Source organism: Macrobrachium nipponense, chromosome 6 (assembly GCF_015104395.2).
Source record: "Macrobrachium nipponense isolate FS-2020 chromosome 6, ASM1510439v2, whole genome shotgun sequence".
Taxonomy (NCBI): domain Eukaryota; kingdom Metazoa; phylum Arthropoda; class Malacostraca; order Decapoda; family Palaemonidae; genus Macrobrachium; species Macrobrachium nipponense.
In genome coordinates this window covers 105,859,783-105,876,639 of record NC_061108.1, presented here as the reverse complement: position 1 = coordinate 105,876,639, position 16,857 = coordinate 105,859,783, and positions in this window count along the sequence as shown.

The window sequence follows — 16,857 nt, the reverse complement described above, 5'->3', positions numbered from 1 at the left end:
TTTTACTGTCTTTACATGTGGGGTAAAGGCATATCGACTAACGCACATACGCACGCACAGACTTATGTATAAAGGTATGTATATGAGGTGAAATCCACAATGAAATTCGGGTTGCAAAACAGTGTTAAAATATATATATATGTACAGAGCTTATAGTTTTCGTCCAACTAAAATGGAGTGTAATATACGACTCAGGAAACAGAGTAAAGCAAGACACCATACATACAGACAAGCTTAACGAAGATTAAAACTTAAGTTCTTGGAGACCTCGTCGGAAGAAACCAGGAGTCTTCCGCTAAAGGGCCAAAAAGGTGATTTTTTTTTTTTTTTTTATGACTTTGATTTTGAAAAAATGTTAACTGACTAGATATCATATTTCTAAAATTGCGAATACACGCATATTTACAAATTTCTTCGCTTATAACATTTCTTTCAATTAATACATTTCTTCGCTTATAACATTTCTTTCAATTAATACATCCCTCTTTATATATAACATATGTATGGTTTCTTGCTTTACTTTGTTTCCTGAGCTGTATATTATACCCCATTTTAGTTATCACGTCCACAGCAGTTGGACGAAAGTTATAACCTTGGTACAGATATAATTTTAATACTCTGTTTTGTAAGAGGAATTTCTTGTGGATTTAAAACACACACACACACACATATATATGTATATTTTATATATATATATATATATATATGTATATATATATATATATATAATATATATATATATATATATATATAATGTGTGTGTGTAAGTGTTTAAGCCTATCGATCAACAGATGACATTCACCATAACCATGAAATTCTGCATAATACTGGAAAGCTATTATAATAAAAATTGGTGATAGGTTTTACAACACTGAATTAGTAACCGCAGATGTAATGCTTACATTGGGAAAGGCCATTTTATCACGGACAGTCACTATAAAGCGTACAATTATTCTTTTCATATTCAATAAAAGAGACTGTTCAGTCTATAGCAATAGACTTTTATTCTTTTTTTTATCCATTGGCTGCTGTTATTGAGTTGAATTCTATTCACAACAATATCCAATTATTCCAGAGACCACGTTCAAATGCATATATATACCACGTTTTAAGTGTTTTACATAAAATACCCATGCAAATTGTATGAGCATTTATACTTCCAATGTTTACTTTTGGAATGCATTAAATTCATTTTAAGCATTTTATTTTATCGTCAAAAAGTATAAATTTTCGCTGAAGGTAACGGTACGGTAATGTAAGGAATAAAGGATATGATATGATATGATATATATATATATATAAATATATATATCATATAATAAGATATATAATATATATATAGTATACCATACATATCTATATATATATATATATAAATGTGTGTGTCTGTATATATATATATATATATATATATTTATATAATTTATATATTATTTAATTATATTTTTATTTATATATATATTTATATTAATATAATTTATATATAATTTATATATATAGATATATATATATTTATATTATATATATATATATATATCATATTATATATCTATATTATATATATACTATACTATTATATATATATATATAATATATATATATATATATATACATACTATTATATATATATATATATATTATATATACTATGTATATATATATATACATATATCATATGTATATATATATATATCATATATATATATATATATATATATATATATATATATATATATATATATATATATCTATATATATATATATATATATATCTATGATATACTATTATATAGTATATATATATATATATATACGTTATATATACATATTTATACATGTACATATTTATATTATACATATATATTGTATATATATATATATAAATTATAGAAATAATCAACACAAAATCACGCATGGAACAGAAATAAATTTCTGACTCACATCAGGATCGAACCCAGGTCTTTCAGTTAAAAAACGAGAGCTGACTTGTGTGGCCTGGTTGGCAGCGGGCTCGTCTTTCAACTGAAAATTGAGTTCCATTACAGTAATAATTTCAATGATAGTCACATTTGGATTGAAAACTTTGAAGCTGATCGGATATGTAATCACAAATATATATTGAAGTGATACATATATGAAAAACTCCGCTGTATACCGATCCCATGAACTGGATGTGACAATCTGCAAACAAGTTAAAAATGAATATCATTCGAAAAGAGAACAGTATATCATAAAAATTTATAACAAATCCACAAGAAAAGTAAACAATTTCCGTGCATGCTAGTGAAAACAATCAAGCTTTCAGTTAGAGAGTTAATTCAAAAACATTTACAAGAAATAGAACTGATACGAGTTTTATAAGAGAAAACTTTTGTAAAAACGTTATCATCCTAGTAATATTAAATGCAATGCATGTATTCCAAAAGAAATATGTACAATATATAGATCTGTAAAATTCTACTGTCTTAGCTTAAACGAAAAGGTCATCTATTGCGAAAAACTAAATTCGTTAAAGAGTCACGCATCCCAAGGCACATAGTATGCTAATTCTTGGACTCCATTTACACTCAAATGCCGATGCTCTATTAACCAACCGTCTCTATATGCTGTTGTACTGTCACCCTAGCATACATAACGTAAATTCCTACCACTACGTCTAAACTGTAAAAGGCGAGGCCAAATACGGTCCATGCCATTTATTTCATTTTCTAAGGTTGTTGCTCAGGAGCAGTTCTCTTGTAAATAAGTGCAGTAAAAAGATGGAATCCGTTCTTAATTTGTTCCTGTAAGTAACATGATGTGAAATATTTTGCAAAAATTTCCTCTGATTCTGTTTACTACGAGCAATCATTAAAGAGCATGAATAATCGTTATTCGTAAACAAAACAAAACAAAAAATATCCTGTATGAAACGACGGCTTCAGGTTCACTCATATATATAAAAAGGACTTAAAGCTATTTAGTCATTCATTTCAATTCCTTACCAGTAGTTCGTTTTTCCTCAGTGGGTATTCACTGATGAGTGTCATATAATTCCATTTAAAATTCTATTCATTAAAATCAATGCAATACTTGTTTTTCACTTCTCTTACCAATCTGAAGAGCATGACATACTTGTTTTCAATATGGGGCGAAATCGTTCTCAGGAAATATATTGAAGCGCTGTAAGTATTGCAGGAATATTCAATACTGTCAAAATTTGCAAAACGAAATGTAAAATGTTTTAGATAATTTAGTGTGAATTCCCCCATCCTTAATTCTCCGATACGAGAGTGGACAAAGCAACACAGATATATCGAAAAGTATTTGTCCCGAATTTATTTGTTGGGGAAATGGACGCTAGAGAGCCAATAAAATACATCCTGTTTCAGTAATAGAAATTAAAACAATACTAGAATTCGATGATACATTTTGCTCTCACTCTAACCCTGAATCTTTCCCTAAGGCACACGATGTCAGGGCAGTGGCCACCTCAATTTAATTATTTTCCAAAACATATGAACTTTGATAATTTGAAAAAATATACTGTCTCTATTATTCACATTTGGGAAATATGAAATAGCAAGTCTAAACTTTTGCGCATTACTGAGATATAGCAGAACCGATAACAAAATGAAATAATATCCATTGACAAAGAAGAGACGGAAATACAGATAGTCAGAAATGTTTAAAGCTAAATTTATTTTTAAAAATTATTTTGCCAATTTTATGATATTCTGGGTAATCTATCAAAAGGAACCATTATACATGAGTTTTTTTTTTTTTTTTGGATAAATTTTTATTTTACTTTACTTTTGCAAAATCATATATAGAAATAATATTGTTTAATCAAATGTTATTAAATTTACGTTTAAGATTAGTTTTAGTTGCTTCCATAGAGCAAATGTGTTGTTAGGTTCCATCCTTGTATTTAATATTCATATCCTAGCACATTTCGGATTACCTGATAAATCTAGATTTATAATACAAAGTTCAAATTGGCGTGGTTATGTAAGAGTGATTCCTCTTACTTTATAAAAGCTTAAAAGCTACAAGGAAGGGAATTCATCTTGACACTTATAATGAGCCTCAGTAAGACCCTTCGCTCAAATCCCATTGATTTATAAGTCTAACAGTTTCTAACAACTATTTTCCAGATGGGTTTTCATAGACTCTTGTTTCTATCCACACAGTATGTTAAGGAAGCTTAGCTACAGTCGCGTAGGAGCATTCTCTTATCTAAAAATTAACAAGAGATAATCCCCGTAGGAGGGGTAGTGCCGCAGTCAATGCACCTCGTGCGATGCACTGTAGGCATTACTTAAGGTTCTTTGCAGCGTGCCCTCGGCCCCTGGGTGTAGCTCCTTTCGTTCATTTTACTGTACCTCCTTTCATATTTTCTTTCTTCCGTCTTACTTTCCACCCTCTTACAATTGATTCATAGCGTAACTGCGAGGTTTACCTCCTGTTACACCTTTCAAAGCGCTGATTGACCTCATAGATCCCAGTGCTTGGTCTTTGGCCTAAATCCTACAATCATTTCAAACAGGACATAATGCACTTAACTTTACAGACAAAGAGAATATCTGTGTAGATATGTCACTGTCATACATTTTTTAGGGGGTCCATTACTCGAGCACTGACCAGTCTCAAATCTTTTTAACCTCACTGATCAAGTGAACAACTTTCACTTACATAAACCTACTTTTAAAGCAACGAAATTCCAGGGCCATAAAATATAGTTATCTTAACAAAGGAACTTTCAATCTGTTTAGGAAGCAGTACTCGTGTTATTTTGTCATAACTTTACATGTCCACTCTTTTCATCCTCTTCTCAGTATTCCTTTTAGCAAGGATTGAGATTGTGTGCGTATGTGAGAGAGAGAGAGAGAGAGAGAGAGAGAGAGAGAGAGAGAGGAGAGACGAGAGAGAGAGAGAGAGAGAGAGAGAGAGGAAAAGCATACTAAAAAAAAGAACAAAATTCCCTAACTGCAGTACCTTTTAGAGAATGTATAATAATCCTGTCTGTAAAGAATAAACTAGTGTCCTGATAGAAGGGCATAAATTGTTGTTTAATTATTAAAAAGGAAAAAAATCTGGGGTTTTGAAAATACCTTTTTTGAAGTTCGAACGGTTTACTCTTGACAAATCCCTGGAACCATTGGATTTATTTTTGAACTCTAAGTAAGGTCAGGGACATATATTCATGAATATGAGAAATGAAATAAAAGCAGCAATGCAGGTGGGAATCGAAGAAACAATGCAAGCCATACATATAAAGGCATTTCAAAAACGGGTTGGATATGACGACTTTACAACAAATGGTTAATATAGGCTTACTTCGTGATAAGAGCTGTATCATACACTAATACGTTTTCAGATGATATGAGAACATATTCAGTTACAATTCACTTTGTCGTCATCGAATTATTTTCATATATTTCATAAAAGGTTTAAATGACGTAACCTCAATAGCTACATTGTAGCCAACTTTCGATGCACCGTTTTGAAAGAGACGATGTTATGTAACGAAAGCAAGATTAAAATTGCTTCCTGTCGGTCTGACAATAAGAATCTCATTGTGTAATGGAATGTTATTGCTAAATAACAGCGGCACTTTCGAAAGCTGTAGAGCTCCGGTATGAAAGAGAGAGAGAGAGAGAGAGAGAGAGAGAGAGAGAGAGAGAGAGAGAGAGAATAATATTGATTAAAGAATACCATATCATGTAACCGGCTGGCAAATTCCCGCGATGTGTACTATAGTAGATTCACATCAACCGTGCATTCGATGTCTAGGCCAGTCTCTTACGACGCTCCTGATTGGCTGTTGATAAACCAATCACAGGGCTGGAAACTCTCAGTCTCTCTCGAGAGTTCACATAGGCATGATGTACGTTCCACTTCTCCTGAGGGGTACTTTTGAAAGACGTATTCCCTCAGGACAGGTGGAATATACATCCTGCCCATATGAACTCTCTCGAGAGACTGAGAGTTTCCAGCCCTGTGGTTGGCTTATCAACAGCCATTCAGGAGCGTCGTAAGGGACTGGCCTAGACATCAAATGCACGGTTGATGTGAATCTACTATAGTACTGCACCAGCCCATTTTTATTTATTTATTTATTATTTATTTATTTTTATTTATTTATTTTTTTTTTTTGCATACATCTAGGTTAGGTTAGGGTAGATTAGGTTAGGTTACTTACAAGAAAACCCCTGTCCGCACTATGGGGGTTGGTAACATAAGATTATTTTCAAGACTAGGATGCGGCGTCCCGCTTTTTTCAGAGAAGGTACCGGTACTCGGCTGCAGTTCGGGAATATGCAACCGGTTGCATATTCATAACTTAAAATTCCTTTGAAAACCGTGAAAAGATTTTTCCATTTGCCAATCATTAGCTGGTTCACATAGATTGGTTGAGCGTAGGACAAATTAGCGTTAATGAAATTTTCCGAGGAATACAGTGGTCCAATGGTTATGATGCAAAATAGGACCTTGAAATCAACAAGTAACTTGAAAAATGAGAATGATTAATAGTGGTCCGTTGACACTGTATGAAATTCTAGTTTATAAGTGGTGAACTGGCTTCAGATCTTACCCATGAAAGACAGAGTCCATTAATCAATCAATATAAGTCCAGTACTAAGTATTTAAAAATAGCGGTGGGTTAACACTGGGTAGCGTGGTGGGACAGTTGCCAATAACTGTCTTTTTAAGCCCAGCCACAACCCCGCCATATATGGGCAGATTTTTTTTTTTTTTTTTTTTTTTTAATTCCTAAAAATTATGATTCCAAGATTTCCTCGTGGTTTTTTAATTCACCAAAATAGGAGTATTTAGTGCATGCGTGTGTGTAATGGAAATTAGTTTCCGAGGAAATTGGTTGAATATAAAATAATATACCTTAAAGTGATTCAAGTTTATGTCCAGTACGGGTAACAGACCTTACCAAACCGTTTGTCTGTAAATTTATAGCCTTTGATTTATGAAGTCCAGCGGCGTTCCAATTATATTTCTGGTTATAGACGATAACTATTCACAGCAAAATTTAATGCCTTCGTATATCATCATTGTAAAATATTGACTGCTGGAGAGACAAAAAAAAAAAGGAATAGCTTTTACATTTGATAAGGAATCTTGGAGTCAAATCGTATTACAGGTATCATCAAGTATACGTGTGTTTGCACATATGTGTGTGAGTGCGTGTGTTTTTTAGTGGTCTTTGTGAGTGTTTAATTGCTTCTATATATCTATTTATATGTGTTTATCTATTTTTTCTTACTATGTAATATATTATTTACGGGGTATCAACTAGCATTTTCAAAATTGTTCACACAACTTGTATACCTAAGCATATTTGCATGAGTGCGCATAATTTATTTATTCGGCTTAGCCATTTCCAAGGTATCCAAACCTTATCCCGTTCTTTCAGAATTGTATAGCATCATTTATCCAATGGACGATAATGAATAAAATGAATGAAGGACTTGTATTTTCATTGGTGTGCACATTGTAGTTCATTTTTATAAAGTCTCAGATTCCCAAATGATATTTACAACATTCTCTGCTTTATTTATTTTTACCACTTGGCCTCAATGTTGTTTCTTTGAAGAACTTCCTTTCCGTGTGTCTGACACTCCCTGTTTGCCAAAAATTTTATTGTTCTTAAAACGTGGTTCAGTGCCTCTCTACATTCGTTCATTATAATAGTAATTATTGTTTTTGACAGATTAATCGTATTTCCATGTTACATTTATTTGTCATCCAAACGTTCAGTCATTTTTCCTCTTCTGGAAAATTTTAGCATAATAATAAGAATGTTAGTTATATATCTAAATTCAACTTAGTTTAGCATAATTCAGAATTCAGTGCCACAATCATTCGTCTAGAGCTGAGCAATGATTAAATCATATTACTGTATATTATCAGATTAAAAACAAAAATCATAAACCATACAATCAAATATGTTATTTTATCCAGAAGCAGCATATTTAGTATCGAGGAAAATACATTTTAGACATTTTGTACTTTTAAGATTACAATTAATGAAATAAGCAATATGTGAATGATATAGCCATGAAACAAACAACTTAGAATTCTGTTGACAGTTTTCAGGTCTTAACCGTTATGTTTTCTCTTTTCAGGAAATGGCCAGTTGCCTGCCTTTCTGTGATAGTCACGGTTATCAAGTGCACATCAATTTTTACGCCTCCCTCTTGCAACCCTGGCGGCAACCCGTGAAAGGCTTTCAGCTGTAACAGACTCGACTAGGCAGCGTCAGAAAAGTGACAGGTTTCTGCAGAAGTTTCCTTGGTATTTCTGAAAGGACGAAGGTCTAGCAACGTTTCTTTATTGCATTTATTATTTACTATGTGTGTTGTTAGTGAAGTAACTAAAGTATAACCTTTACTTGGCCATAATAATAATTAGCTTTTATTATAGATAATAGATTATGTGTTAAGAGTGTTATTTTAAAATAGCACAATTTTTTTAATATTTTATTCAAAAGAATACCATTAAATTATAATTTTTAAATGTTTTTGAGATTCGTTAAGATAATATGCATGTTTGAGCTTAAAATGAATGAAATTAGAAAAAGCTGTGAAGAGATAATTAACGTACGAGATTCCTGTACTGAGCCTGAACCTTTCTTTTACTTACCATAGCACTGTACATATATATATATATATATATATATAGTATATATATATATATATATATATATATATGTGTGTGCGTTGTGTGTGTGCGTGTGTGTGTGTGTGTGTGTATGTGTTGTGTTTATATAAACACATTCAACTCAAATGCAGCATTAGTGTTGTTTAACAAGAATCAGATGCTGTTCAATGATGGTTGTAGTCATTAGAATATGGTGTTGAACTCTACTAAACGAAGATATTACTGCTTATCCCGTATCTTCGCATATGGGGTAAATATTTTACTATATTCCAGTACTACGATTTATAGTTCGATTTTATTTCGTAAGTTGTATCCACCTTCTTAATAAAAGAGAGGAAAAAAAGAGAAATCTGAGGAATAACACTGGCATGGAATATAATGACTGCCAGATACCTGAACAGGCTCGAAATCAAACATTTACTGTCGAATGACGAGAGTCAGGTCGTATTTCTGGGAATCAGTTGTTGTTGTTGTTTGGGGGGGTGGGGTGGGGAGCGCCTTTCGAAAGGTGATCACGTTAGGTTGATATGAACATTTCAGAATGAATGAATGTAGCTTTGATTTTGACATCGGAATGAAGCCGTCTGCGAAAATAACTGTGGAGTGTGTTACTGGGATTTTGCTATAACTGTATTCGGTAGGGAATATTTAGAAATTGTGCGCTAGAGAATGATAACCATGAAAGGATAAATAATGGAGGGAATTGCATCGTTAAAGATATTAAACACAAGTAAATAATGCGCCGAAATTTCTTCGGCGCAATCGAGTTTCTGTACAGAGTATAATGCTGTATGAAAATCTCAGCCAAAGACCATGAAACTTTCAGCCACGTTCCGTTGGTGGCCTGTGTCGTTCGCACTTAAAGAGGTGCAAGACGTACGGTCATGGCTAACTTTACCCATGAATAAAATAAAAACTACTGAGGCTAGAGGGCTGCAATTTAGTATGGTTGATGATTGGAGGGTGGATGGTCAACGTACCAATTCGCAGCCCCCTTGCCTTGGTATTTTTTAAGATCTGAGGGAGGACAGAAAAAGTGCCAAATAACCATCTCAATAGTTTTCTTTTACAGAAAACTAAAAAGCAGCTGTACTTATGAGCAAAGTTGGATTTGTTCAGTATTCGATTTGTACATAGGCTACAGTGAGCACCTGTAAGCATAAGAGTATATATTACCAAAAGCATTTTCCAAAAGTCTCTAATTAACAATGTGTAGTAGTCATTGGTCTGCGGATGCATAAAAACTCTTGTTTAATGAGGGGCTCCATAATCACATTCGTTTTTATGAATAGGAATAAAAATTATATTTTTTAATGTTGTCATAATTGTTACAAAACCCAAATGAATCAGTATTATTATTATTATTATTATTATTATTATTATCATATTGCTGCCGGTGATGTCATTGCTGTTGATTATGTTTGTTTTTCATTGTTGCTTTGTTATCATATTTTTTCTCTTTGTTTTTAAGACAATCTAATCATATCAAAATTCGTTCCTTATAAAGCGTACAGACATCAGAACCTTGAATTTCACACTACATCTACATGCGTTTTTGAATCTGCATATGCACCTGTTCACTTCCAGTGGGGGAAAAGCACATATAAATAAGAGAAAATGCTTGAAAATCATGAGAATAAAATGCGCCCAGCGGATAGAATGAATAATTGAAATGAGTGAGGACGGGTCACGTAAGAGCATTAATTTTCAAATGGAAATTTGCTGTTTCGTCGAATATCGATATCGTGGCAGATATCACTTCCAATTAGGCTCCGAAATAGTTTGCCTGGGATTTTGCCTTTACCTGAAGAGCTAAAAATAGTCTGAGTTCTTTGCAGATTTCATTAATCACTATCTTTCCCTGTCCGTCAAATCCGAGACTTATGCAAATATTTATATATTCTTCGTCTGTGGCATATTTCAATTTCATAGTTGTTCTAGGTCCGATTTGGCGTTTATAGCTATTATAATATTTATTTTCTTTCTCAAGGAACAGTACGTGATAAATGCCTGGCTACTGTCTTCATAAATGGTCCTCCTATCTCACTAAACTTAATAAGACGGGTTGAATTAAGTGGCTAATAGATATAGTAAATTATCTATCTTTTCGAGCTTTGGGTGAATATGCAGAGACAGAAAGGCAGACAGAGATTCTATCAGCGGAAATCCATATGAATCATTACTTATTCAAAACGCTCAAGACCACATGTTCACTTATGATTGGGTACGAACCATCAACTTCCCAATATTTGAACAAAGTATTACACACTCTCAACAAAAATGGCATTCGACATCTTATCAGTCAAGTGTTTTCTATTATATTTTATTATCTAGGCGTTAGTTACTGATTAACAGATTCATATTAAGACTTGAATGTTTATTTTTGTTGACAAAGATTTTCTCTGATAATAACTTAATAGTAACCATCGTTGTAGTGAAAGCATCATTCGATATGTATTTTCCATTCATTTAGAATATCGTCCATTTACATTTGGTTGTGTGTTCTAAAGGGATAGATTCTATGTTTTTCCAAGCAAATGCACAAAGTTATCATTTATATGACGTGAGGAGAGAAAGAGAGAGACTGAATCATTCTCGTTCTTGTAATATGGACATCTAACATGACGATCAAAAGCAGTTCTTGTACATGACATGAACTTTGTACTTAATTGTAGAATAAAATTTCACTGAACGCCTCAGTACATTAATTCTAGCATTCCATATTCGTAGTCATGGAAGAATTATCCAAACACCTCATAAACATAAGAGAAAAGCAGACAACTAAAAATAGCACGTGCAAATTGCAGTGAGTGCTGTTCACGTCAAAGATATTTATGAAGATAATAAGGCATACGACCATACGTCACAATTCATATACTATAATGCAGAGCTAAGGGAGATATTGCGTGATATACCGTCATTATCTCTATAACCTGCTGGGCTCTCTCTCTCTCTCTCTCTCTCTCTCTCTCTCTCTCTCTCTCTCTCTCTCTTTGTCTTTTATCATCAACCTATATTCATTCTTTAATCTTATTGATTTAGGAAGAAAATATGTATTTAGGAGTATGTAACTTTTTACTTCTTTTTGTTCGTATTTCTCAATCATGCTGAATTTACTGCTGATTGTAATAGTCTGTCTGTCTGTCTTTCTGATTTTCTGTCTGTCTTTCTGTCTGTCTTGTATCATCAACCTATATTCATTCTTTAATCTTATGGAATATATGAAGAAAATATGCAATAAGGAGTACGTAACTTTTTACTTCTTTCTGTTCGTATATCTCAATAATGCTGAACTTACTGCTGATTATGCTGGTATATTAATTTGTAACTGCGCCAACACAGCTCTCTCTCTCTCTCTCTCTCTTGTATTTTCAACCCTTATTAATTCTTTATTCTCATTTATTTCGGACGAAAATGTAGATGTCAATGTACGTAGCTTTTTACTGCTTTCTATCCGTATTTATTATCCTTATTTTATTCCAGAATATGTACGTACGTATGCTCCAGCTTGTGTCATCACAGTATCTATCGATTTACCCCTCATGGGAAGTCATGTCCTACGCTGCTCAAACTGACTCGTTACCGATACCATTTTGCTTGGAATATAAAAGCAGGTGAGAGGAGTTGCTTTTGAAAACACGGTCGCGTTTCTGATGTCATTCCCGTTCAGTTGCCCTTTAACGTGTGGTTTTATTTTGAAATGTTAAATCCATGATCCTCATATTTAAATTTTTGTGTCAAAGAATTTTTTTTAACGAAGGTTAGGTTAAGTGGCATTGGTACCAGATATATTTCTCTTTTTATTTGGAAATGTTATTTGGAAAGACAATGAAACGTTTTCAATAATACGACCGAGAGAATTACCGTTTCAAAAATGAGAGGAATAAAGGAAATATTAGCTAATTTATGCTCGAAATCTGAAGAAAAGTACAATGACTGGTGCGTAGAATGAGGGTAGTTTATGTTTATATACTGTAATATATATATATATATATATATATATATATATATATATATATATATATATATATATATATATATATGTGTGTGTGTGTGTGTGTGTGGTGTGTGTGTGTGTGTAAATATATATATATATATATATATATATATATATATATATATATATATATATATATATATATATATATATATATATATATAGCAATTTCTTGCAGTTTAAAACACTATTGCCTACATTTTTATACGAGGTTAAAAATCTCACTCATGTACACTGAATTTTTTCTTGTATTCAGAAAACTTATACTGTAAACTTTATTTTACATTCACAAACTTCGTACTGTAAACAGTTACCTGAGAACTTTTCTTACAATCTTATTCAAACATGCTTGGTAACCAGAAAACTGTAGTGTACACACTGACGCATGCACGAACATATAAAATTTAAAAAAATCTAATAGGGAGATTCAAATTCAATATTTAGGATATTTTTTAGGGGCAGAAGAAGGAGAAGAAGAAGAAGAAGACGAAGAAGAAGAAGAAGAAGAAGAAGAAGAAGACGAAGAAGAAGAAGTAGCATCCACTGCCGAGGGTAATTGACTTTCTTTTAATTAAACAGCATTACAAATGTTTAAACTCTCAGCCAATATAATAATAATAATAATGAGACGAAAAAGAAGAACAGATAACATTCACTGACGAGGGTAATTTAATTTCTTCCAATTAAACAGTATTACAAAAGTTGAAAGTTTTGCCAATGAAATACTTCATATGTATATTTTTGAAAATACCGGTAACATATGTTTCGGGGAATACAAAAAAACGCTCTTTTGCATTGGACAAACCATTCGACGTGGTCGAAATTAGAAAGCGATATGCAAACAGTTTCAAATAATTTAATGCTTACTCCCCTCACTTAATCCTCCGATGCGAAATGAAATTGCAGATGTATCGAAAAGTATTTGTACAGGACTTATCTGAGGGAGACACTGGAAAAGATGCTATATCGGAAAAGCCAACTGAAATAATACTGGGCTTTGAGAGGGAGTAATGCAATATCATATCGCTAACTCGGGTTTTGTACTGGAGTGGGCGTTAATGGACGCATCGTAAGTTTAGGTTATTACTGAGGATGAGCATTGATGAAATGAGACAATATACCGTGCAGACAGAAATGGAGGGAAAGTATTATTAAATTAAGCTTTTTATAAAAAGAGGCAAAGATACTGATCTGGAATACCTAAGTAAAAGACAATTTAAAAAAAGGATTAGGTTAATATATACCTTTTTTAAAAGATTCAATGTTACTGGTATGGAATAAATTATGCAAAAAACACAATAAAAAAATGTGAGTAGTGAGCATATTAAAATGTAATCTAACTTTAAACAAGCATGGAGACGAAACTACTGATAACTATAAACAGCTTGAAGAAATGACAATTTTCCAGAAACAAAACTATGCTCTCGACGTATCTACTTCTGCAAAGCCAAAACATTCTAGCTGTTGGATCAAAAGGAAGAAGGGTTTTGTAGGCAACCATTTTTCTTTACTTCATATTTTGTCTTTTGATTCTGTAAATGTTTTATAACTGTAACAGCTGAATGTTTCCTCTCCAATGGAAGCAAATAAAAATATGCCACACAACTCATTCTCACATGTTTGCGTGTTGACTTTTTCCATCGAAAGTACAAAAATCCAGAGGGAATTTAGGACATAAATTTTAGTGTAAATCGAAAACAACCAAATGTTTTTGTTTCATTTTTTGTAATTTCAAGCTAAAACAACCCGTGGTTTTCAGTCTCAGTCCCCATTTATTAAAATAGAGTTTTACAAACAGCAAATGACTTCTATAAAATTCCTAAACGAAAAAACCGGGCTTACATGGATTTCCTGATGCCTCTCTCGATGCACATTTCATGCAAAGGTATGAAGTCCACGGCTACACAATCAACTCGATGTCACAGATTTCAGGACTGGCAGTAAAGTTCGAGTCTGCAGGAGGTGTGAAAGCCTCTCAATATGAACTTCGTTGGAAATTGATGGCCACCCTTGTGATGGGGAACATTGTCTCCCATGGGGTAGTGTGGGAGTGTGGGACTAGCTTGGCTGGCAGGGTTGAATTCGATGCTGGACATAGAGTGGCTGCAGAGTTTTCGGGTTCTCCCTCGTGTACACGTGTGTATGTATGTATGTATGCATGTAAGTGCGTGTGTGGGTCAATATATATATATACTATATATGTATATAATAAATATATATATATATATATATAATATATATATAATATACATATATATGTGTGTGTGTGTGTGGTGTGTGTGTATAAGAAAAAAGATATACGACCTTATATTGCTGGGTAGTTGAACTGGTTAAATATAATAAATGAAAATGATAAAGTATCATATTCAAGTCTTTACAACAGCTAAAGTATAAAAGGAAATTACTTTTGGAAGGTCCCGAAGAGACCCATGGGTGCTACAGATTTATACTTACCCAAAACTGAGACAAGGAAATACTACAATTAAAAAATAAGAACTGAACTGACTAAATATTTATACGTGAATCTTAAAGAACATTTTACATATATACAGCGCAAATACGTATTTTCCAATCGAATAAAAGTAAGGTAGCTAATATTTTATTCTTACAAAAAAAAATGTGAATAATGGTGACTTTCGAAAACGAAAATTTAGAGGTCTTATATCGCTAAGGTAAATTTTTTTATTAGTACCTTTACGAAATAGATAGGTTTTCGAAAGCTTTCAGTCTCTATTAAAGAATCAATAATAAAAAGCTTCCTACATTTTCATATAACAGTAAACAAGCTAAGATATATATGCAGTTTTTTATGTGTGTGTGTGTTCGTGTTACTCTTGATTTTCCTCAGATTAAAACTCTATTTTATATTTCCCTTCAAAAGAGAAACTCCATTCTCTGCCATAGAGCGTGAAATGGAAATTCAACGAGAAGTCCATCAAACAATTGGCGCAGAACAACGGCATAAACCAACATTATATTCAATAAATCCGTCTTTGCTTCGACCCATAATACTCTCCTTTTTTTATGGCACTTTGAGCGAAAGGTTCTTAGAAAACAGAAATTTCCTTCAAAATTTAAAGTGAAATGAAGACAATTTCATCAACAAGCTAGCAAAGTTTCTGTACTCTTTAAGCAAAATAATTTTTTTTTCATTGAATATTGAGGAAAACGGGGATTTTCTTGAAATATAAAGAAAATGAAGATGACCTTTATAACCTAAAGAAAAGTTTAGGAAAATGAGGCAATTTGTTTTAATAATATTGGGAATCTTGAATAATTGATGAGAAATGATTTATGATTGTTCACAATTCTCGCCTTGAAAATTGTACAGAATTCGCAGCATTCAAAAAAAAAAAAAAAAAAAAAAAAAAAAAAACAAAAAAAAAAAAAAAAAAAAAAAAAAAAAAAAAAAGTCCCAAGTACAGTTTAATGCATATAAACGCACCAACGTTTTAGGAACTCACTGTTGGCCAATGTGTGGGCAGAATGAGTGGTAGCGTGGGGTTAACCTGGATGCTATTGAGGCAGCTTGTGAACTCACAAGAAATGAGAACTATACCCGATTATATTCTCCATAAAGGGTTAGATTTGTAAAGTCTTCTCCTTACTCTGTGGATTACATCAAATGCCAAGTTAGAAACTAAGAAAAGTAAGAAAGATTTAGATGCGCTAAAATCACCTTCGTTGCATTTAATACTGAACGTCCTCTTAATTAAAGGCTAAATTTATTATGTGAAAGTTATCATGCGAATTACTCGTATTTTGTGAATAAGGTATGATTGTGTTGATTGTTTGCGATTTTTAACATATTTGTTCATAGAATATATCTATTGTATTTTTTCAGCCATAAATGGTATAATATTTATAACGTCAAAATGAAAAAAAACATACTTTTGTAATAAAATTTCATATACTTTTACACCCTCCTTAAACTTAATTATTCAAATCTTATCAACAGAACATTTTAAATGAACCGTTCGATCAAATCAGAACAGCTGTTTGTCTTATGAATTATAGAGAGTAACTTGTGCTAGACATCGGAAATTATTGGATAACTTTTTTTTCCAATCTAATGGAATATTGTCACCCAAATTCTAAAATCTAGTAAATCCACAATAACTCCAATTACGTTACAGACAATTCGCAGCTTCGTAAACTTTTACCTTCCTCTTTCAGCAGATAGAATTTGAAAAAATTCGGTG